The sequence below is a fragment of the Hyla sarda genome, chromosome 2 (assembly GCF_029499605.1).
Source record: "Hyla sarda isolate aHylSar1 chromosome 2, aHylSar1.hap1, whole genome shotgun sequence".
Taxonomy (NCBI): domain Eukaryota; kingdom Metazoa; phylum Chordata; class Amphibia; order Anura; family Hylidae; genus Hyla; species Hyla sarda.
Window position 1 is genome coordinate 163,967,637 of NC_079190.1, and position 25,175 is coordinate 163,992,811.

Below are 25,175 nucleotides of genomic sequence, written 5' to 3' on the forward strand. Positions count from 1 at the left end.
GCGGAATACATAGTTCAGAAAAATGGCTTATACAACCACTTTTGAAAGTAAGATGTGTACAATAGTAGTTTCTGTCTTTGTGGCTGCTATATGTTTACCACATAATATTGAAGCCAACAAACAATATTGTTGTTAATTGTACATTCAATCCATTCCTCTTTGTTGCACAGTGTTACATTCGCAGTGTTACTTTCTATTACCCACTGTTTCATTTGTGCTCTACTCTGTGCAACTACCTCCCATGGCAGCCTCCTAACAGCATGTACTGTGCAGCCATAACAATGAAAGTGTAAACATAACTGGTCTTATTTATTTTATGTAAGAATTGTAAATTATATAATATAGTTTTACATGTCAGTTACGTTGGTCCATATGCTACCAACGTCGCATAAAGAAAAAGAGGATAGAACTATAGAATGTAACTTAATCTTTTGTGAACATGTAATTCAGTCCTAAGAACAAAATTGCACATGTGTCCTTTGCAGAAGCCAGAATGGATACACGCTAATTCCAGGCACCTTGCCAAAAATCTCCTCAGCACCCTACCTGGCACACTAGCTTAACTTCCATGGATAAGTGGGAAAGGCAGACAGTTTGAAGTAGTAGAACAGAGTCCCTGTGCTGAACTTGCCTGTAATTATAGCCTGAGGATTTGTATGGAGGGAACCTCAGTTGAGAACAATAAGGCTGCTGGTTTGAGTGAGTATGGCATTGACTTCTTAGTGCAACACAGACACTTGCCTCTAGGGTAGATACTGTGGTGCGGACCTGTAGGGAGGGAGATATATGGTAAGAGCAAATGGGTTACATTTTATGGAGTGTGGAAGTATGGTGTGCTAGACAATAAATAGTAACCTTCTACTCTTTACTCAAGTACAATATGCCTATCCTTTCCTGATATATATATATATATATATATATATATATATATATATATATATCTTCTGTTTAAGGCAAATTGTGTTAATTTAAAAATCATCAAATGCTAACAAATGACTACATAGAATAACCATAGCCTTCTCCATAAAGCCATCTTAGAGTACTCTTGTAGTGTAGTCCTACACCAACTGCATTTATGTTTGTGTTCTGCTCCTGAAGTTTCTTTTGTTTTCTTTATGGCCTACAACCATATTTATGGTAATCTTTACAGTATGTCTTATACTTTAAGGTTCTATACCAGTTGTACAACTGTCTATTTGTAGACATATTCATTCTCATATATCACCTCTTTACACATACATATGCATTTTATGTACATAGATACTATGATCTTACAACAAATGTATACATCTCCTCCACATAAATATTACTTCAGTGTAATGTTGATATATATATATATATATATTTTTTTTTTAGTATCTCCCACAGAATAATATTACTTCCTTTTTATATGTATGCATCTGTTTGACATGGATATTACAGTATTTCTTTCAGATTATCTTTACTATTTAAGGGGGTATTCCGAGATTTTTTTTTTATTTGACTATGCTACAAGGATTGTAAAGATAGAATAGTTTACAATATAGTGTCCGTACCTTTGTTTGATGCCTTTTCCCTGGATGTTCATTTTTAGCAGCATACAGCATACAAAGTGTTGTCTCTGGCCTTTTCCAGGTTACAGTGCAGCCTGAGACAATGCGTCACTAGTCATATGTCGAAAGGGAACGTGTCTGTGCGTTAATGGATGGAACGACCGCTGGGTGGAAGGGAAATCATTTTCCACAGGGCTGCAGAGAATTGTAGTTTCAAGCACAGCACACATGGAAGGAAGCCTAGCTGTGCTGCAATGGGTGGGGTAGTTGATGTGTGGGAGGGAGATAAGTCACCTCCCACCTAGAAACAAGCGATCCCGGGGATTGTAGTCTGGGGGAGGCCACAGAAAAAGGAAGTAGCCAGTTCCCTAGAAAGTCAGCAGTGTAATGGGGGAAATAGGACATTTACCACCAACTCAAGCACGGATGCCAGGTAATTAATAAAGTCACCTTATGTTGAATAACCCCTTTAACTCTTTGACCCCTTAAGAACGCAGGGCGTACAGGTACGCCCCAATTCCCGAATCCTTAAGGACACAGGGCGTACCTGTACGTCCTGAGTCCCGATAATGGGGTTTAAACCATTCTCCCGAGCGGAGAACGGGTTAAACTATGTGGGTCTCGGTTGCTATGGGCAGCCAGTACCCACGGCTAATGCTGGGCACCGCCGATCGGGCCGATGCCTGGCATTAACCCTTTAGACGCCGCAATCAAAGTTGATTGCGTGGTCTAAACTGAAAGTAAAACAATCTTGGCAGCTCAGCAGAGATGATCGGGACTATCGCAACAGAATTGTGATGTCCTGATCAGCTTACTGGACAACGGGAGGGTCCTCACCTGGCTTCTCATCGTCCGATCGGCGATATACTGCTCCATGCCTGCGCAGCCGGCTAGAGCAGCAGAGCGCCAGTAACACTGATCAATGCTATGCATATGGCATAGTATTGAACAGTGTATGCAATCAAAAGATTGCATGGTATAGCCTCTTAAGGAGGCTAAAAAAAGCAAAAAGTGGTAAAAAAAAAAATAAGAGAACACATATCAATAAACTCCCACCCTAATAAAAGTTTAAATCACCCCCTTTTCCTATTTTTTTTTAAATAAAATAATGTAATAAAAAAAATGATATGGTGTACCGCCGCATGCATAAATGTTCAAACTATTAAAATATAAGGTTAGCTAAACTGCACGGTTGATGACGTACATGTAAAAAAAATACCAAAGTCCAAAAATGTGAATGTTTGGTCACTTCATATACCATAAAAATATTCATAAAAAGCAATCAAAAAGTCCCATCAAAACAAAAAACTACAGACCCATACGTGGAAAAATAAAAAGTTATAGGGGTCAGAAGGGAACAATTTTAAACATACAAATTTTGGTGCATGTAGTTATAATTTTTTTAAAGTAGTAAAATAAATAAAACCTACATAAATTGGGTATCCCTGTAATTGTATGGACCTTCAGAATAAAGATAAGGTGTCATTTTTACAGAAAAGTGCACTGCGTAGAAACGGAAGCCCTAAAAATTAGAAAAATTGTGTTTTTTTTCATTTCACCCCACAAATAATTTTTTTTCGTTTTGCCGCAGAGGATGTTATAACATAAGTAATGCCATTACAAAGTACATATGGTGATGCAAAAACCAAGCCCTTATATGGGTCTGTAGGTGCAAAATTTTACACGCTATGATTTTTAGAAGATGAGGAGGAAAAAACAAAAGTGCAAAAACGAAGATTGTTTTAAGTCCTTAAGGTGAAAATGGTCTGAATCCTTAAGGGGTTAAAGGGGTACTCCTGTGGAAATTTTTTTTTTTAAATCAACTGGTGCCAGAAAGTTAAACAGATATGTAAATTCTATTTAAAAATCTTAATCCTTCTAGTACTTATCAGCTGCTGAATACTACAGAGGAAGTTCTTTTCTTTTTGATTTTTTTTTCAGTCTGACCACAGTGCTCTCTGCTGACAGCTCTATCCATGTCAGGAACTGTCCAGAGCAGGATCAAAGCCCCATAGCAAACCTATCCTGCTTTGGACAATTCCTGACATGGACAGAGGTGTCACCAGAGAGCACTGTGGTCAGACAGAAAAGAAATTCAAAAAGAAAATAACTTTCTGTACAGCATATAGCAGCTGATTTACATTTACAAATCTGTTTAACTTTCTGGTTCCAGTTGATTACATTGCCCCCCCCCCCCCCCGGAGTACCCCTTTAAACCCTGGGTTTCTAGTGAGCAGATCAGAGACTGTCTGTTTACTAAGCCTGCTGCCCTGAGCTGCTTTTAACAGCAGAGATATGCTTTACAGCAAGCCCCATTAACATAGACATTACCTACTGAACATGACTGTATTGACTTGTTTTCTAAGCATGCTCTGTGAACTTCTGAGTTCATTATACAGGGGAGAGGCTGAGCTGTGACACCACCTATTGTGAATGGCCTGATTCTATCTTATCTATATACTGGTGTCAACTTACACTATAATCATGTCAGTAATAGCAAGGAGAAGACTGCTGAAAAGTCATCTAAATTAGTTTATAATTTAGATTTAGGTAAAATGGAAATTAGGAAAATGATGACACATAGCTATGGACAAAGCATTCACATTAGCTACCACACCAACTGTACATGATGTGACATCACATGCCATATAACCCTCGGTGCAAGTTTCTGCAGAGGTCCAAGCCCTGGTGCATCTGTCCTTTGTGACATCATTCTTCAACCACAGATGCTGTATTATTCATCATATGTTATATTACAATCTTCAGAAAGAAATATAGTCGACACTCACCACATCTTCTTAATTCTTACATACGTACTTAATATATATATATATATATATATATATATATATATATATCTATATTTATAAAACTCAATGGCCCTGATTTACTAAGAGTTTTGTGTAGTTTTCTTTGTGGGTTTTAATTTCCTACAAGTATTTTTCCAGGGTATTTACTAAGGTTTCCCTACATTTTGCACTTTTTGCTTTCTTTTACACCTGCTCTGATCTGTGGGGTTTTTCTCAGCTCAAATCTACCGCATTTTCTGAGGAAACCTTATTAACCCCTTGGGGACAAAGGGTTTTTCCTATTTTGCACTTTTGTTTTTTCCTCCTTACCTTTTAAAAATCATAACCCTTTCAATTTTGCACCTAAAAATCCATATTATGGCTTATGTTTTGCACCACCAATTCTACTTTGTGATGACATCAGTCATTTTACCCAAAAATCTACGGCAAAATGGGAAAAAAAATCATTGTGCAACAAAATTGAAGAAAAAAAACACCATTTTGTAATTTTGGCGGCTTCCGTTTCTATGCAGTAAATTTTTCGTTAAAAATGACACATTCTCTTTATTCTGTACGTTCATACGATACCCTACTTATATAGGTTTGATTTTGTCGTACTTCTGGAAAAAATCATAACTACATACAGGAAAACTTATACGTTTAAAATTGTCATCTTCTGACCCCTATAACTTTTTTTTATTTTTCCGCGTACGGGGCGGTATGAGGGCTAATTTTTTGTGCCGTGATCTGAAGTTTTTAGTGGTACCATTTTTGTATTGACTGGACTTTTTAATCGCTTTTTATTCATTTTTCTCATGATATAAAAAGTGACCAAAAATACGCTATTTTGGACTTTGGAATTTTTTTGCACTTACGCTATTGGCCCTTCGGTTTAATAACAATGTATTTTTATAATTTGGACATTTCTGCACCCGGTGATATCACATATGTTTATTTTTATTTACATTGTTTTTTTTTTTTAAATGGGAAAAGGTGGGTGATTCAAACTTTTATTTGGGAAGGGGTTAAATTATCTTTATTAACTTTTTTTTATCTTTTTTTTTTTTTGCAGTGTTATAGCTCCCATAGGGTTACTCATAGGAAACCATTGATCAATGATTCTGCCGCTTGACTGCTCATGCCTCTATCTCAGGCACTGAGCAGTCATTCGGCGATCGGACAGCGAGGAGGAAGGTAGGGGACCCTCCTGCTGTCCTATAGCTGTTCGGGATGCCGCGATTTTGCTGCAGCGATCCCGAACAGCTTCCTGGGCTAACGGGCATTAATTTACTTTTACTTTAGACGCGGCATTCAACTTTGAACGCCGTGTCTAAAGGGTTAATAGCGCGTGGCACCGCATAAGTGCCGTGCTCTATTAGCCACGGGTCCCAGCTGTTGTTAGAGGCTGGGCCTGACCCGCTATGGCATGCCGGGGCCCCGCGTTATAGAAAGGGAGTGGGCGAAGGGCGTACAGGTACGCCCTCCGTCCCCAACAGGTTAAATATGTTTAGATTTTTAGAAAATGCAGGGGAAATGCCCCTTTTCAGCCCCCACAGCCACACCCCTTTTTCAATTTTTCTCAGTAAAATAAAGAGATGTTAGTGAATCTGCCACACAACCGGACAAAATAGGTCGGGTTTACAATAGTAAATCAGGGCCAATGTGTGTATGCATGTATGTGTGTGTATGTTACAGCATCATTTCCAAATAGAGAAAGATATTAACATGGAACTTGGTACACATGTCAACTAAAAATATATGATACCTTAATTAATTCATACCCACCCCCATTTGTGAGGGTCAGGGTTTTTGAGGGTACCAAACAAGTCTATGGGAAATGTATTTTATTGCATAACTTGCAAACAGTTGGAGATATTTTGATAATACTTGGTCACATGTTACTTATATGTCCACTAAAAATATAGGATAGTTAATTTAACACTAACCTACCCCCATTTGTGAGGGTCGGGGTTTTTGATTAAAGTCCCGTGCAAGTCTATCAGAAATGTATGTTCCAGCATAACTTCCGTACAGCTGGAGATATTTTAATAATAATTGATACACAAATTACTTATATGCCAAAAAAATATATAGAATAGTTAAATTAACCCTAACCTACCCCCTTACATGAAGGATGGGGTCTTTGTTTCAAGTCCCATGCAAGTATATGGGGCTTCTGGTACCTTACTTCCCAAGCTCTGCTCTTCATCTCCTGGTGAGTGCATTAGTCCGGCTTTCAAGCCACACCCTCCCCGCATGCCACGCCCCATGTCACAAAGCCATGCCACTCTCCTTTTATTTTCTATCCTGTTGTGCATCGGTCTGGCTGGCAAATCATGCCCACTCCCAAAAAGCCACGCCCCCTTCTATTTTCAGCCTACAATATCTTCATCACAACTCAACACCACCTGAGGATGGGATATCAGGATGGCATATGAGGACAGGATATGAGGTCTGGATATGAGGACGGGATATGATGATGATAAATGAAGACAAGATATGAGGAAGGGATATGTGGACAGGATGTGAGGTCCAGATTTGAGGTGGGGATGTGAGGACGGGATGTGACAACGGGATATGAGATCGGGATGTGAGGTTGGGATATAAGGATGGGATATGAGGTCAGGATGTGAGGAGAGGATGTGGGGACAAAAGCTTCCTCCTTTGTTGCTTTTTCTCCCCCACAAGGATTAGGTAGGGAAAAACGGCAAGGCCGGGTACTCAGCTAGTATTCCATAAACCACTGGGGAGGGACATGCAGGGGGAATAAAGCAAAAGGCATGTACAATTGCACTGATTGTCAGAGCATCATGAATCGTCACTGGTTTTAGTAGCTGTCCTTATATTGCTGCTGTTCACTTTGAATGTGATGGATTAGTGGCAGTGCAGATTAGAGATGAGCGAACTTACAGTAAACTCGATTCGTCACGAACTTCTCGGCTCGGCAGCTGATGACTTTTCCTGCATAAATTAGTTCAGCTTTCAGGTGCTCCCGTGGGCTGGAAAAGGTGGATACAGTCCTAGAAGACTCTTTCCTAGGACTGTATCCACCTTTTCCAGCCCACCGGAGCACCTGAAAGCTGAACTAATTTATGCAGGATAAGGCTAGGTTTCCACTTGTTTTTTTTTCTGGCAGTTTTTGAAATACTGCCACTGCAGACTTCTCCTCCCTTACGGATCCACTTCTGACTTTGGCTCAAAAACTGCCAGAAAAAAAAACAAGTGGAAACCTAGCCTTAGTCATCAACTGCATGCCCTAATAATGCCCTAATTAAGTTATACATCTTTCACATTGACTCTTTACTTCCCTTGTTGCAGCAATTTAGCCTTCACTGCTCTGATAGCATCCTCTCCCTAAAAGCATAGGCAGGAATGTATCAATGATATACACTCTGTATTTTGTGTGAAATTGTCGCTAAATTTTAACCCACACAATGCATAAAATTTTTTGTGATTTATCACAGATGTACCCGGCTCATGTTGATTTTCACTTTTTGACAAGGTCTACAATATGTGCCTAATTTATTAAATGCAGCATTTAAAATGTTACTGCTAAAAAAGTCGCATTCTGATGCCACACAGGGGATGTTTTATTTTGAAGCTGAAGGAACAGTGTATTATATGGTTTATGTTCTGTGGTTGCCCAGTACAGGAGTTGCTCTCCTGTACCCTTTCTGTCCTGTGTGGCAGACTCTATTCCCGTGTCCCCTGAGTCCACCTTCATTATGTGAATCCTAAATGGTTAACAGTGTCCTATGTTATTTATTCATTTGTCTTTATAATGTTCATATGCCTTTAAATGTTGTTAACAAGTCATGTAACCAGGGAAGGTGTCAGTGACCAGGTGACTTGTGTGGTGACTTATAGGACCCCTTCAAATTGTTCCCTTATAAACCAAGGGAGGAGCTAGTTTGGTCAGTCTATTCTCTGTTGAGTTCTTGCGTAGGAGCAGTACAGTCAAGACCTGAGAGTGTCTGGTGTCCTGAGAGAGACCTAGGCCTAACCACGCAGCCACGCTTCCATCACCAAGTGCCCCTTCAGGTAAACGTCAAAGCCTGGTAAGCAACCATAGGGGTGAAGTCTAGTCAGTCATAGTCAAGTCAGTCAAATCTGCTAAAGTCAGCGTGGGTCTGCTTCATCCAGTCCAAGTACACTACAAGTCACAGTGAGCCGGCTATTCTCCTTAAAGGGGTACTCTGGTGGGAAACTTTTTGTTTAAATCAACTGGTACCAGAAAGTTAAACAGATTTGTAAATTACTTCTATTAAAAAAAATCTTAATCCTTCCAGTACTTATTAGCTGCTGAATACTACAGAGGAAATTGTTTTCTTTTTGGAACACAGTGCAGCATATGTTTGCTATGGGGATTTTCTCCTTCTCTGGACAGTTCTTAAAATGGACAGAGATGTCAGCAGAGAGCACTTTGCTTGTGATGTCAGCAGAGAGCTCTGTGTTCCAAAAATAACAGAATTTCCTCTGTAGTATTCAGCAGCTAATAAGTACTGGAAGGATTAAGACTTTTTAATAGAAGTAATTTACAAATCTGTTTAACTTTCTGGCACCAGTAGATTATTATTTTTTTAAAGTTTTCCACCGTGACAGCCATCATGCCCCCTCCCATAGACTTGCATTGAGGGGGCAGGGCGTGATGTCACACAGGGTTGGAATCTTCCGTTCCCGTGGTCGGTAGCCAGAACCTCCAGCGCTGCCGGTAGCAGATACAGGTGGGTGCTGCATGCTATATTGCGGGAGTCCCCAGCGGCGGGAACCCCGATATCAGACATCTTATCCCCTATCCTTTGGATAGGGGATAAGATGTCTAGGGGAGGAGTACCCTTTAAGTCACTGGTCATCTCCTTGGGCCTAACTGAGCTGTAAAGACTATTCCATCTGTCTGCCTCACTAAAGCTGTCGTTGCTCCGTAACTTTGCATCGGAGTGATTATTTGCCCCGCGCCTAGCCCAGGAACCAGTGGCCATAGCTCAGGTGGTGTAGAGGATAACTACGCCCTGGCATCACGAACACAAGGGGTTAATGCCATCTGCCCTTAATCACACCGTCACCACAGTACTATCAGAGCACAGGTGATAAAATTGAAGAGGCATCCAACTAATAATAAATTACACATTGGGAAAACCATTATCTCAATAGCTATAGCAACCAAATGATGAATTAGTGTGGTCTCTCCACTCCACAATTGATGTTGAATTGGGATACTTTATACTGTACTTACCTACATAAATTTTCCTTCTATGAGATGAGACTTGATATACTGTTTCATTTAAAAGTTGACTATTAAATAATTTTGAGGTCTGGTCTGGGGTTTGGACTAACGATTTGCTGACAGTTACTTGCTGGGTCTATTTCAGCTGATACTCTTGGTCAGGACTGTGGCAGCCTTCATAGGTGAAAAAAAAAAGAACTAGTGAGAAGTAGTGTTCTTTTAATTTGGTTTGCAGATAAGATTCAATAGTATCCACATTAGATAAACTAAATAGACACATACAATGCATACACTATATACACTACATACACACAGTAAATGCTACGCATACAGTAGTACACTACAAATTCACATATTGCACACTATTAACACAGCAAAAACTACTTTCATAGTCACTATACATACTGTACACACATATAATATACACACAGTATACATTGTGTTACGTTATGCGCTCCGGCCGCACACGCTGGCCGTGAGCGCATGGTCCCGTTACCTGCTGCTGCCGGCGGGGCTGGGACTCGCATCGCGGGACGCACCCGCATGCGATCCCCAGTCCATCCCTCACCTGGTGCTTCTCCTGCCCCAGCCTCTGCCTCACTGCTCCTGCGCCCGTGTCCCCGTCCCTTAGGGCGCGTGCGCACCGTAGCTTTAAGATTTAAAGGGCCGGTGCGCTCATTAGTGTGATTCACCTGTGGCTCATGTATATATTCCTCCACCCTCCTCACTACCCTGCCTGATCTTTGTTGCCTTGAGCCTGTGAGAAAGCATTCCTGTTTCTGCCTTGCCGTGTATCTGATCCTTCGCTTTGTGACCCGACCTTGCTTCTCTGCTACATCCTGACTATGCAACCGTGCCGCCTGCCCTGACCTTCTGCCATCCAGAGCTGCCTTATCCCTCCTGTGCCTTGCATCTCCTCAGCCGCCTGTGTGGTCGAGCCGTGCCAGGGGTAGCGACCTGGGTGCCGCCTGCCGTAGCAAGTCCATCCCGCTTTGCGGCGGGCACTGGTGAAAACCAGCGGCACCTTAGACTCCCCTCCCTGGTACAGTCTGAGTGATCTGCCACACAGGTCCAGCGGATCCACATACACCGGGGTTCCTGTCTTCTGAAACGTGAGTGTTACACATTGCTTACACACACTACAATGTATATACTCTTACAAGTATAATTTTCATCCCTTGTAGTTCTTGGGTGCAAGACCTTGATCATGTGACAGTGTTGACACTTAAAGGGGTACTCTGCCGAAAACATCTTATCCCCTATCCAAAGGATAGGGGATAAGATGTCAAATCATTGGGGTCCCATCGCTGGGGACCCCTGTGATCTCTGGCATGGCACTCCAGTCATCCGTGCACAGAGAGAACTCCACTCCGTGCCTGACTACAGTCGCCACACCCCCTCTATTCATGTCTATGGGAGGAGACATGATGGCTACGTACTAGCCATCAAGCCCCCTCCCATAGACATGAATGAGGGGGCGTGGCGTGATGTTACGAACACGGAAGCTCCAAGCTTCTGTGTTCTGAACCCAAACACTGCAAGCCCAGAGATTTCGGGGGTCCCCGGCAGTGGGACCCCTACGATCACACATCTTATCCCCTATCCAAAGGGGATAAGATGTTTTTTTGGCAGAGTACCACTTTAACACCTTAAGGACGCAGGACGTAAATGTACGTCCTGGTGCGGTGGTACTTAACGCACCAGGACGTACATTTACGTCCTGTGCATAACCGCGGCCATCGGAGCGATGCCCGTGTCATGCGCGGCTGATCCCGGCTGCTGATCGCAGCCAGGGACCCGCTGGCAATGGCCGACGCCCGCGATCTCGCGGGCGTCCGCCATTAACCCCTCAGGTGCCGGGATCAATACAGATCCCGGCATCTGCGGCAGTTCGCGATTTGAATGAATGATCGGATCGCCCGCAGCGCTGCTGCGGTGATCCAATCATTCAGGACGCCGCACGGAGGTCCCCTCACCTTCCTCCGTCCGGCTCCCGGCGTCTCCTGCTCTGGTCTGAGATCGAGCAGACCAGAGCAGAAGATCGCCGATAACACTGATCTGTTCTATGTCCTATACATAGAACAGATCAGTATTAGCAATCATGGTATTGCTATGAATAGTCCCCTATGGGGACTATTCAAGAGTAAAAAAAAATGTAAAAAAATGTAAAAGTAAAAAAAAAAGTGAAAAATCCCCTCCCCTAATAAAAAAGTAAAACGTCTGTTTTTTCCTATTTTACCCCCCAAAAAGCGTAAAAAATTTATTTTATAGACATATTTGGTATCGCCGCGTGCGTAAATGTCTGAACTATTAAAATAAAATGTTAATGATCCCGTACGGTGAACGGCGTGAACGAAAAAAAAAAGTCCAAAATTGCTACTTTTTTAATACATTTTATTAAAAAAAAAATTATAAAAAATGTATTAAAAGTTTTTCATATGCAAATGTAATATATAAAAAAAGTACAGATCATGGTGCAAAAAATGAGCCCCCATACCGCCGCTTATACGGAAAATTAAAAAAGTTAGAGGTCATCAAAATAAAGGGATTATAAACATACTAATTTGGTTAAAAAGTTTGTGATTTTTTTTAAGCACAACAATAATAGAAAAGTATGTAATAATGGGTATCATTATAATCGTATTGACCCTCAGAATAAAGAACACATGTCATTTTTACCATAAATTGCACGGCGTGAAAATGAAACCTTCCAAAATTAGCAAAATTGCGTTTTTCTTTTTAATTTCCCCACAAAAATAGTGTTTTTTGGTTGCGCCATACATTTTATGATATAATGAGTTATGTCATTACAAAGGACAACTGGTCGCGCAAAAAACAAGCCCTCATACTAGTCTGTGGATGAAAATATAAAAGAGTTATGATTTTTAGAAGGCGAGGAGGAAAAAATGAAAACGTAAAAATTTAATTGTCTGAGTCCTTAAAGGAGTAGTCCAGTGGTGACTCAGTGGTTAACAACTTATCCCCTATCCTAAGGATAGGGGATAAGTTGCAGATCGCGGGGGGTCCGACCACTGGGGCCCCCTGCGATCTCCTGTACAGAGCCCCGACAGCCCGCGGGAAGGGGGCGTGTCGACTGCGCACGAGGCGGCGGCCGACACGCCCCCTCAATACAACTCTATGGCAGAGCCGAAGCGCTGCCTTCGGCAATCTTCGGCTCTGCCACAGAGATGTATTGAGGGGGCGTGTCGGCCGCCGCCTCGTGCGGGGGTCGACACCCGCTATCTGGGCGGAGGGCCGGGGCCCCGTACAGAGAGATCGCAGGGGGCCCCAGCGGTCGGACCCCCCGCGATCTCAAACTTATCCCCTATCCTTAGGATAGGGGATAAGTTTTTCACCACTGGACTACCCCTTTAAGGCCAAAATGGGCTGAGTCCTTAAGGGGTTAAAGGGGTCTCCAGTGGAAAACAAATTTTTTTTCTTCAAATCAACTGGTGCTAGAAAGTTAAACAGATTAGTAAATTACTTTTATTAAAACATCTTAATCTTTCCAGTACTTATCAGCTGCTGTATGCTCCAGAGGAAGTTGTAAAATTATTTTCAGTCTGACCACAGTGCTTTCGGCTGCACCCTCTGTTCATGTCAGGAACTGTTCAGAGCAGGATCAAATCCCCATAGCAAACCTCTCCTGCTCTGAAAAGTTCCTGACAAAGACCGAGGTGTCAGCAGAGAGCACTGTGGTCAGATTGGAAAGAACTACACAACTTCATCTGCAGCATACAGCAGCTGATAAGTAATGAAAGGATTACGATTTTTTTATAGAAGTAATTTACAAAACTGTTTAACTTTCTAGCACCAGATGATTATTTACCACTTTTAAAAATGGGTTGGTCCCTTTTACTCACCGTCTGTTATTATAGTTTTGTCCTGTGCTGCACGATGAGAAAGCTCAGGTCACACAACCCCTATAGTCAGAACCGAGCATGAGTACCTGTATGAATGCACAACTTTTATAGCTTGGTCATCTGTAGAATTTATATTCGGACATTAGCGATGACCTTGCTGATGTAATTGCTGCTACTTATCAATCAGTCAAGGATAAAACAATAAAAATACATCAAAATTCTTTATTATACAGTAAAAAAAAAGGCTGCTTATAAAAATGGAGCCTTAAGATTATTGCTGCTCATTCCAGATGGCGTACCTTGTAGTTTTTTTTAGTTTTTATTTATATTTTGAACACTTAATATCATCACTGAATAGGTATGGCTTTTATGTAAGGGTGGCCAGGAAAAAAACATTTCTCCACCCAACCCAAAAAGAAATGTGGTTCTAGAACAATATCCTAGCAAGACCAATGAGACCATGTAGAGATTGTCATCATGCACATTGTCATGTTAAACTAAAACCAAACAGCAAAACCTCTGCAGAGCAAAAGTGGAGCAGTTGCCCATAGCAACCAGGTTAATTACTTCTTTCATTGTTAGAAATACCTCTGAAACATGAAAGAAGCGATCTGATTGGTTGCTATGGGCGACTGGTAAACTTTTTCTCTGCACAGGTTTTGGTGAATTTCTCCAGTGTATTCCTACAGAGAGGGCATTTAACAAGTGAGATATGTATTTTTATATTTTTTTCCATTTTATTTTATATACTTTTTATGTCTATTAGGCTGAAAACAGACACAGCGTTTTTTTGGAAACACACTATCCATGAAGAGAAATGCCACAAATGTGGGCGCAGGTTTTTGTGGCTTTTTTTTCAGGCAAAAAACAATGCCACAAAAAAATATGTGTGATCATAGCCTTAGGCCCAGGAATTTCCACAAATTCCACTTTTCTGGGTGAATTTTACTTGCATCAACCTCCTATTGATTTCAATGGGAGTTCCGTTACTCAGTTCACACAGGTCTATAAATATTGATTATTAAAAAGTTGAAGGGTTAAATTCCATGTTTTTATTTATTTATTTTTTTATCAGTGCCTCTATATATCAGATATATGGTCCTTGTTTAACTATGAGCCTGCAGCATCAATTGACTCCTCTAAGCCAAAAGGCAAAAATATTTTCTCTAGCATTGGTTCTTTAGTGGCCCCATTGTGCAATTTGTGTTGCTATGAAAGAAATGATCTAAATGATTATGAAAGGCTTATCTTTTAGCAGGAGTGAATCCCCTTTATGTTACATTAGTTTTTACTATGTAATATCTTTTTTTTGAAGTTCTGAAGTTCTGTAATATTCTAATAATGTGTATTATGCTTCTATTACCTCCATGCACCGCTTTGTCCCATTTATCAGACATGGGACCCACATCCAAGAATGCTGCAGTGCAAGAATTTTTTACTTCACGTTTTTGTCTGAACTTTTACACCCACTGCAGCATAGCCATGCTTCCCTGTGACATGTGACTATTGCCTCTGGCTGCATGGAATGCTGGGAAAAGCCAGAGACAAGAGTAAAATAAAAAGACTTACACTACAGCTCTTCCGGGTGTGATTCCAATGCATGAAAAGGGAACAAAGTGTTGCATGGAGGTAATAGAAGCATATTGTGTACCATTGTAACTTGGAATCAAAGGCTACAGAAAAAAATAAATTTTCGAATACCCCTTTAATGACACCAGAGTTGTCTCCTCTCCCCTTTGATACTGTCTCTCACCCTTGAGCCAGTACTTCACAATTATTTATACTCTAACATCCAGGTTATTTAATTCATGGACAGACAACATACTTGTGGCTCAAACTGACGACTTAAAGGGGTACTCCGGTGGAAACCTTTTCATTTTTTTTTTTAAACAGATTTGTAAATTACTTCTATTAAAAAATCTTTATCCTTCCAGTAATTATTAGCAGCTGTATGCTACAGAGGAAATTCTATTCTTTTTTTTATTTCTTTTTTGTCTTGTCCACAGTGCTCTCTGCTGACACCTCTGTCCGTGTCAGGAACTGTCCAGAGCAGCATAGGTTTGCTATATGGATTTTCTCCTGCTCTGGAAAGTTCCTGATACATGCATCAGGTGTCAGCAGATAGCACTGTGTACAACACAAAAAAATTAATTTAAAAAGATTTCCTCTGTAGCATACAGCTGCTAAAAAGTACTGGAAGGGTTAATATTTTTTAATAGAAGTAATTTACAAATCTGCTTAACTTTCTGGCACTAGTTGATTTAAAAAAAATAAATAAAATGAACATCTGATAAATGAAAATATTTTTTGTTTGTCATCTGACTTCTGGTCCTTTTACATAGGCCAATTATATGGAATGAGCGTTCCTATGAACACTCATTTGCCTGAAAATTTTCCCATACAAAAGGATCCTTTTCCTTTTCTTACTAATGAGTATATTTTTAAAACGAATCTGCAGAAATCTTTAGACCTACAGGGTCTCCTGTGCTTAGATCCCCCTCTCTGCCTTGTCACAGGCACTTAAACAGCTGACAATAGGTACTACCATCTGGCTGGCTAGACACTTTTTTCCATAGAGAAAGGGGGGGGGGGGGGTTCCTCTTAAAGTGAATCTGTCAGCTGGAAATGAGGCATAAAGTGGATAGCGGTTAGACTAAGTAAACAAATGGTACCTGTGGTAGTAGGGAATACAATCCTTATAAACTCATCATTTTCTGTGTAAATCAAGTGTCAAAGAGACATTGCTAAGCTGCTGAAGTGCCACAGCTTAGTATGCCTCTGTGCTCCCTCTCCTCAATCTGTCCCTCACTTATTGATGTACACAGATCAGCTTACAGAGGAGCTCTATCTGCAAATTCAATGTTTGCACTGTGGATGACAATAGTGCAGGCACAATGAGCGACTGAGGACAGCACCCACTGTGGGTTTTGCAGACAGGGCAAGGCTATAAGCCAAGCCTTTTATGTCAATAAGGAAGGGAAAGTAAGGGAAGGGGGAGCAAGGAGGTGTGTCATGCTGTGGCACTTTAGCAGCTTAGCACTGCCTCTTTGACACTAAAATTACACAAAAAATTGGGATTTTATAAAGTTTGGATTCAGCAGCAGCTCCAGCACAAGTACCACTAATGTTACTGGCCTATCAGCTATCCAGCATTGTGATTGCTTTAACCCCTTATTTCCAGATGACAGATTTTATATAAGTACTTGGCCTTGCTCTGGAGAGTGCTCATATGAGTTCCTCTCTGTGGCCATGTTCCCTGGGAGTCAACGCCACCACTTTCTTCTCTTCACTCACCATCAGATTTCTTGTGTGAACAAAGAAAATACTTTCTTCTCAAATTTATGCTCTCATACAGTCCCCTAAAAAATACAATCCTACTTCTATTCATCACTTGCTATTAGAAGGCTAGATAAAATGACTCACTAGTTGACACTGGATTCCCTCTCCACTCCATTGGAACTTTACTTCAATCTCCTACAGAATGTTCTGGTGTTGGGGTCTGGTAACTGGCACAATCCTACACGTCATTTGGCACTGTCCAGTCTTACTTGGCTCTGGGAAGAAAATGTGGTGGATTACCTCCAAATTTACAGATTCCTGCTCCATTTTAGTCAGCCTACACCACACCTTACTGTTTTTTCCCCCCCGGAAACTCCAGCCTAGAAAAAACACATGAAACACAAATACATGATGTTATTTTACAAGAAATTGTAGAAATGATATCTTCACTGCATACAGTTGTCTCTTCACGTAAATATCACTATTTTACTACTGCAGATAAAATAAAACTACCTCATTTACTTGTCCATTTCACTACTTGTATGCCTCTTTCCCACCAATTATAACACCATTATCATGTTCATACATTTCCTGTGTCGTTTTTGTGCAACAATCCTCCATTAAATCTGGTGTATTAAAAAATCTTTGCAGTTATACACGTTCCTGATTCTTCTCTGTATGTGAAAATGTTACAAAATGTTTTATTACACTTATTACGTTATGTTTGATGACTACTACCCAAGGCCATCCTATGGTATATCTATATAGTTCATATGTACGGTATATGCATGAACTTTAGAGAATGCTATATAACATTTTCCATCTCTTGCAAACACATTTCCTACAGATACACAAATTCCTACTTTTTGAAACACAAGCAGATTTCTTTCACTGCAGGCACATCCACTATACATGCAGTCTTCTGCAGCAGGCTGTCCGTCCTAATGAGGAGCTGCTTCAGTGGTCTGACTCAAAAGTTTGGCCCCAGATTTTCTTGGCTAAAAGAAGTCAGGAGAGAACAGCTGTGACTTCACCTATTAGCCCCGATGTCTTTCCAAGGAGGCTGCTGGAGTTAAGCATCCCAGAATGTGCTCTCTGGGGCGTCCCCAGCCTGACCTATACTCGCCTTTAATAGTTTCATAGGAACTTCATTAAATCAATTACTTAGTGAGCACATCATCATTTATTTGTAATTAGCACTGAAGTGCTTGGTTTTTATAGAGACTCAAAATATATTAAAAATATTTTGTGAGTGTTCACAATGTTAGCAGGAGATATGCTGTCAGTAAGGGTGAAATGGTTTATATTTTATGAATACCCAGATATATTAGTAATAGAGATCAACCTCTTAACCAGCACAGAGCTAGAGGATACAGTTTCCCTGTCAGTTCCTCCCTAGGACTTAAAAGTGTAATTCTAAATTGTAACAGTATGGATTATAGAGCACTTGGGGTTGTTCACACCTGTTCTACATGGTGGTATGCGTAGCCATAGAAAACCCACAAAACATTCTGCTCCATAGGGGCTCATTCAAACGTCAGTATACCAGATGAGTTTTCATTCTTTTAAAAAAAAAATGTTAAATACTGTGTTTATTAAACATTTTAAATAAGGAACAAAATACAACACGCTCAACAAAAGGAAAAACAATTCCCAGGCAGCAAGTTGAAAAAGACAAATTACTTTAGACTACAAGTTAAATTCAGTTTTCTTAAACTGAAAAAAACTAAAAAACTAAACAAACAGTGGCAATGCATTCAAATGTATTTTTTTTTCCATTTCAGTGTTTTTATACTTTTTTGTGCACATGGTGTTTTTAGTCGAGGTTGAATTGAAAAACACATTTTTGTATATTTAACATAAGTGTATTTGCTTAGTTTTTATATTCGTATCTCAGCAACATTACCAAAAATAGCTGAAACATACAGATAGATTTTTTTCACCCTTTATTTTTCAATTTTAAATCTTTATTTAATTTACAAATTTTCAAAAATCTAAAAAAACAAAACAAAAACACAGTCCATATACAACCACGTCTTTACTCCAATATCCCCTACCCTGTTACCCTCCCCCACTTCCTACAAACAATAATCAACCTAGGAGGCAGGAGGTTGATTATTCCATCAAATGTTTTACCCAATACCCCCCTATATTTATACTTCCAAATATTAATCTTAACTAGAGATGAGCGAACTTACAGTAAATTCGATTCGTCACGAACTTCTCGGCTCGGCAGTTGATGACTTATCCTGCATAAATTAGTTCAGCTTTCTGGTGCTCCGGGGGGCTGGAAAAGGTGGATAACAGTCCTAGGAAAGAGTCTTCTAGGACTGTATCTACCTTTTCCAGCCCACGGGAGCACCTGAAAGCTGAACTAATTTATGCAGGATAAGTCATCAACTGCCGAGCCGAGAAGTTCGTGACGAATCGAATTTACTGTAAGTTCGCTCATCTCTAATCTTAACCCTTTAATTTATCTCTATCTCCAGCCCCCTAAATCCCCGCACCAGTCACATAAAAAAAAAAATCCCTATAACTCTCTCTCTCCTCAACTCCCCCATAATATATCCTTCCATTCTCAGCATATTATTATACCATTTGATGCTACTGGGACAAGTAGGGGATATCCAATTTTTAACAATCAAAAGACAGGCACAGAATAACATTCTCATACATCTTAATTTCATTTTCTTACTTGTGTTTAACCCCGTATCATCTCCCAGGACTGCTGTCCTAGGGGAAAACTCCATACTTACCCCAGTAATTTCTCCAATTTTACTAAATATTACATTCCAATATTCTACAATCTCAGGGAAACTCCAAAATATATGTAAATGTCCTGCTTTTTCTTTTTTGCACCTATTACATCTACTATCCTTCCTTAATCCTGTTTTCTCTATAAAAAAAATAAGACATATAATAAAGTCTATACACAATATTAAATTGTATCATATTAGGTGATACATAATTAATATTCTTCATTATTGTATCCCACCCTTCCTCTTCTATGTCTCCAATTTCCTCTTGCCATAGGTTTATGGTTTCTATGGAATTACATAATGTGGACAAGAACTGATGTTAGTGATGACAATCTCTGTATTGTTCTGTGTAGATGTTGTTGCTTTATAACTAAAGAAATTATTTTTATTATTTAATTAAAAAACCCTGAACATCCTGAAAGCAATTGTTTCTTTGCTTTGCCAGAATATGTAGAATTTACAAAATAACACAGATCTGTCCGGTTGGTTTTGCATATAATATTTTAGTCAGTATTTGGTCAGTAAAATACCTAAAACCAGTGTGAATCCAAAACACAGAAAAAGTTGCAAATGTGTAACTTCTTCTCTGTCAGTTGCATCCTCTGGCTTAAATTCTACAACTTAAGGAATTTCCCAAAATGATTTTTAGGAAGTTAGTTTCACACTATATGTTTTTCTGGAAAAATGCAATGCATGGAGAAAACACCAAGTCCAGATGTCAGCAGGGAGCCGAAGCTAAAATACAAAACACCATATCTACAATGCTTTTTTGTTTTTAGTTGTTTGGGTCACTAGTGGTTTTTCCCACAACAAAGCATGCCCTGGTTATAGTGGATTTTTTTCCACCTACTTCATAATATTTTTCCTCTTAGGTTGAAAAACACACATAGAAGAATGCATGTGTAAATGTGTGCATACATTTTTTCTGGCATGCAAAAAAAGTATGGGGGATATTTATCAAGCTGCCTTTCCTTTGTTGGATTTTCTACAAGCCAAAAAACTATGGGGGAGATTTATCAAGACTTGTGTAGAGGATGAGTGGTGCAGTTGCTCATAGCAACCAATCAGATGGCTTCTTTAACCCCTTAAGGACTCAGCGTTTTTCAGTTTTTGCATTTTCGTTTTCTCCTCCTTACCTTTTAAAAATCATAACCCTTTCAATTTCCCACCTAAAATTCTATATGAGGGCTTATTTTTTGCACCACCAATTCTACTTTGTAATGACATCAGTCATTTTACCCAAAAATCTATGGAGAAATAAAAAAATAATAATTGTGTGACAAAATTGAAGAAAAAGCACCATTTTGTAACTTTTGGGGGCTTCCGTTTCTATGTAGTACATTTTTCGGTAAAAATGACACCTTATCTTTATTCTGTAGGTCCATAAGATTAAAATGATACCCAACTTATATAGGTTTCATTTTGTCTTACTTCTGGAAAAAATCATAACTACCTGCACATAAATTAATACGTTTAAAAATGTCATCTTCTGACCCCTATAACTTTTTTAGTTTTCCGCATATAGGGATTTATGAGGGCTCATTTTTTGCGCCGTGATCTGAAGTTTTAATCGGTATCATTTTTGCTTTGATCTGACTTTTTGATCACTTTTTATAAATTTTTTTATTGTAGAAAAAGTGATCAAAAATACGCTATTTTGGACTTTGGAATTTTTTGCGCGTACGCCATTGATCGTGTGGCTTAATTAATGATATATTTTTATAGTTCAGACATTTAAGCACGCGGCGATACCGCATATGTTTATATTTATTTTTATTTACATAGTTTTTTTAAATGGAAAAAGGGGGGTGATTCAAAGGGAATTTTATTAGGGAAGGGGTTAAATCACATTAACTTTTTTTATAAACTTTTTTTGCAATGTTATGGCCCCCATAGGGGACTATAACATGCAGTACATTGATTGCCAGCACTGATCAATGCTATGCCATAGCATAGCATTGATCAGTGTTATCGGTGGCCGATTGTTCAAGCCTGGATCTCAGGCTTGGAGCAATGAATTGCCGATCGGACGCGCAGGAGGCAGGTAAGGGACCCTTCCTGGTGCGTTCTAACTGATCTGGACACCATGGTGGTCCCGATCAGCCTGACGGAGCAGCCTGGAATGCTGCTTTTTTTTTTCTTTAGACGCGGCAATCAACTTTGATCACCGCGCCTAAAGGGTTCGATGTCCCAGTGGCGGGACCCTTGCGATCAGATGTCTTATCCCCATTTAAAGGATTTTCTGGACAAATAAAAAACTTTGATTACAGCCTTCCCATGCATCTCCCTCACACCAAAGGCGTTGCTATGGCTGATGTCACTCGATTCTGTAGAATATACATCTCCCACCCCCAAAGTAATTTTTTTGTTTGTTGTGACAGACGCCAGTGGTGTAGGAAATTTATTTCCAGTATAATAATCAAATAAATTAATTGCCAAGGAGTTTTTATCACGTGAAACTACAGATCCATTATGACCTAAGTAGTGGTAGGGGTATGCTGGAAGCTGTTGTGTTTCACCCATTATAACTGCAGAACTTACAAGTGACTACAGCTTTGATGGCACATAGTAAGGCAGAATACACAATGATAAACTATCAGTGACAATAGGTGAGGTCTTCTATATTGTCTTTCCTTATCTAGTTCAGTGGGTACATACCATTGTGACTTGCTCCAGCTAAATCTTCCCAGATGGCATAGGCTCCTCACTTTGTCAGTGGATTCTGGTGGATCCTCTATATGAAAACAATAATTAATATGACCCTGCCAGACACTGTGCCCTCTAAATATAATACTACCGCACACTGTGTTCTCTGAATATAAAGTTGGCACACACTGTACCTTCTGAATATAATACTACCATACACTGTACCCTCTGAATATAATACTGCAACATACTGTATTGCCAGACTATAATACTGCCACACACTGTACCCACTGATTAGTCTGTAGAATTATTGAGACTAATTAAAAGAAGCCCAGAGGGGAGTTTATAGTGTGACGGACAAATGGATGTTCCTACTCAGGGCTCCAGTGCTGGCTTCGCTCCTATTTCAGCTGGACCATGGCCTTGCTTGGAATTGTGACAGGGGTCCTGCATGAGTGATGCGGCCACCCCAGCCAATCACGAGGTGCAGGAACCCAGCCAATGAGCTGCGCATCCGAGTCTTCCAGCGCCATTTAAATCCTCATTGTTTGCTTAGACACTGCCCCTCTTTGGTTATATTTTCCCTGATTTGGTACATTTTTGCCAGACTGTTGCTGACTAGAACTGACTTACTATTCTTGATGCCGCCTGCACTTTTTCTAGTATAGGGACCATCGCTCAGTTGGGGTCTGCAGTTTAGGGTGGATCATCCAGGTAGGTAGGGACAGTGGTTTGGTCTACCATAAGGGCTGCACTGCTCCCTGCCCCCGGACATGATATTACTCCGTCATATCCCTCCATTCCTAACCCTTAGGTCTGAGAAAACAGGAGCAGACAAAGGAAAGAGACAAAAACGACCAAAGAAAAACACTCTGGGTATTCCTAGGCTCAGTTCCTGAGAGCGTCCAACAATTCCACATTTTGTGTGTATTCTTTCATGTTAAGACCAATGTAGGAAAGGGCAAAATTCACCCTTTAATATTTTTGTTGCTTAGCTTCAAACATAAACCTTAGGGCAATCACCTAATGTAGCAATGATCAAGCTCAGAGCATTATCTATTTCCGGATTCCAATATCCTCAAACATTTCACTCCAATATTTTTTGAACCGTGAACAGGTCCCCATCATCTGTAGGAAATCTGCACTTACCTGCTTACATCTTAAAGGGGAATGTCGGCATATAAAAAAAGATTTTGTTCTCACCTGTGCTCCAAAACCCACTGTTTTAGAATCAGCCCAGATCCAAGCCACTAAAGGTTCCACTACCTGCCTCGTGACCCTTGAAATATTTTTTTTTCTGTTCCCTCCTGAATAACCAGAAGCGAAGCTCATACAATATTCTAACCATTTGGATATATTCCACTCAAAATCCCATTTTTCTAATTGTGGCCAATAAGAACTCCCATTCCCCCCGTCAAACCCCTTATAATAACAGAATGGAGTTGGAGTGAGGCCGAATCTGAATGTTATAAAACACCCTCAGAACATTATCTGAACACAGTCCAAAGAATATGCTCACCCCAATTATGCCAGCTGCAGCAGGGATCAACTTGGAGGAAATCCAACACAACTGAAGAAGAAGCACTTGTATAAAAGTATGCATGTCTTTATTGTGATCCAGGACACATCAAGGATAGGTGAACACCACAGACAGTGACATGTTTCAAGCAGAAGAACCGCCTTTAATCATACTCATACCTGTAGAACATTATATTTTAGAGATCTTCCTGATACAAAACTGTTCTGATCCCCATGAATGTGCGTTAAATGATTAGCAAGAACTAAAAAAGCTTGATGTCCATATTGAATAAAGATATAGGTCTGTAAGAACCAGCATCTAGCATATACAAAGTTTACAGTAAACCTCAAAGGGTAAACCATCCCTTCCTGAAGAGGTATTCCCCTTAATAGTCTTAATTTGCCTTATTACTGGGGACCCCCGGGATCTCCGCTGCAGCGCCCTGCTATCATTACTGCACAGAGCTAACTCGTTCTGTGCGTAATGACCGGCGATACAGGGGCCGGAGCATTGTGACATCACGACCCGCCCCCTCATGACATCACGGCCCGCCCCCTCAATACAAGTCTATGGGAGGGGGCATGGCGGCCATCACGCCCCCTCCCATAGACTTGTATTGAGGGGGCGGACCGTGATGTCACGACGGGCCGGAGCCGTGACGTCACGATGCTCCGGCCCCTGTATTGCCGGTCTTTACGCACAGAACAAGTTTGCTCTGTGCAGTAATGATTGCGGGGCACTGCAGCAGAGATCCCGGGGGTCCCCAGCGGCAGGACCCCGCGATCTGACATCTTATCCCCTATCCTTTGGATAGGGGATAAAACGCTAGGGGCGGAGTACCCCTTTAATATTTCCCTATACTCTCAAAATCTCTCCTGTATTAACTCTATTTGTGCTAATATAACCCCTATCCCTTTGATTTCCAAAGATAGCGGTTACCCACTACAAATTTACCCGTTACAAAGGCCGCTATCTCTTCAAAAGGGTGTACTAGGAGTAATGCAATGATGGAGGGCCTAGAGGCCTTCACTAGCCCCAAAGCTGCTATTTGTTTATTTACAGAGCTAATTTCTTCTAAAAACAGCAAAACATCTGTCCTCAGGTTGTGTGTTATATCATAACTTGGCTCCATTCACTTTTAAAAAGTTCGGTTTGCTGGACTCGCTGAACTGTTCGAAAATAGTGAGTTCGGTTTGACTCAAATCAGCAATGTAATAAGCCCCTAAACATGTTTAAAACACTGAGTTTGGAGTGTCTTCAAGTAGTTTTAAGGTGTTTTTTATGGTAACTGTTCTAGCTCGCCCATTTTTTAGGCTTATTTACACCAAAGTAAAACGGCATAAAAGTATCCTTGGTTGTCGGTAGACACTGTGGCTTTATCCCAGCGTGACAAAAATTATCCCTTTTTTGGGAGTAGCAAGTGAAAAAGACGGCATGGATTGGTATGGCGGACCGGAATTGGCAGGAAGGTGGTGTGCTGTTGGCTAACTGATGTTACTATTGTACAGCATGAGTTGGCGAACACATATCACTAGCGTACAGCATGAGATGGCGGACAGATGTC

General features: G+C 40.4%; 1 long non-coding RNA gene across 2 annotated transcripts; it reads right to left on the minus strand.

The window, feature by feature from the left end:
• Positions 1-308: 308 nt before the first annotated feature.
• On the minus strand, positions 309-22,182 carry LOC130355497 (uncharacterized). Of its 2 annotated transcripts, XR_008888554.1 has the most exons (4): positions 22,105-22,182; positions 16,832-16,962; positions 9,555-9,719; positions 309-768 (listed from the first exon to the last, which is right to left on the minus strand). It is a non-coding gene; the product is annotated as an uncharacterized LOC130355497 (long non-coding RNA). The 2 variants fall into 2 exon arrangements; XR_008888553.1 differs by lacking the exon at positions 22,105-22,182 and having other exon boundaries at positions 16,832-17,063.
• Positions 22,183-25,175: the final 2,993 nt, after the last annotated feature.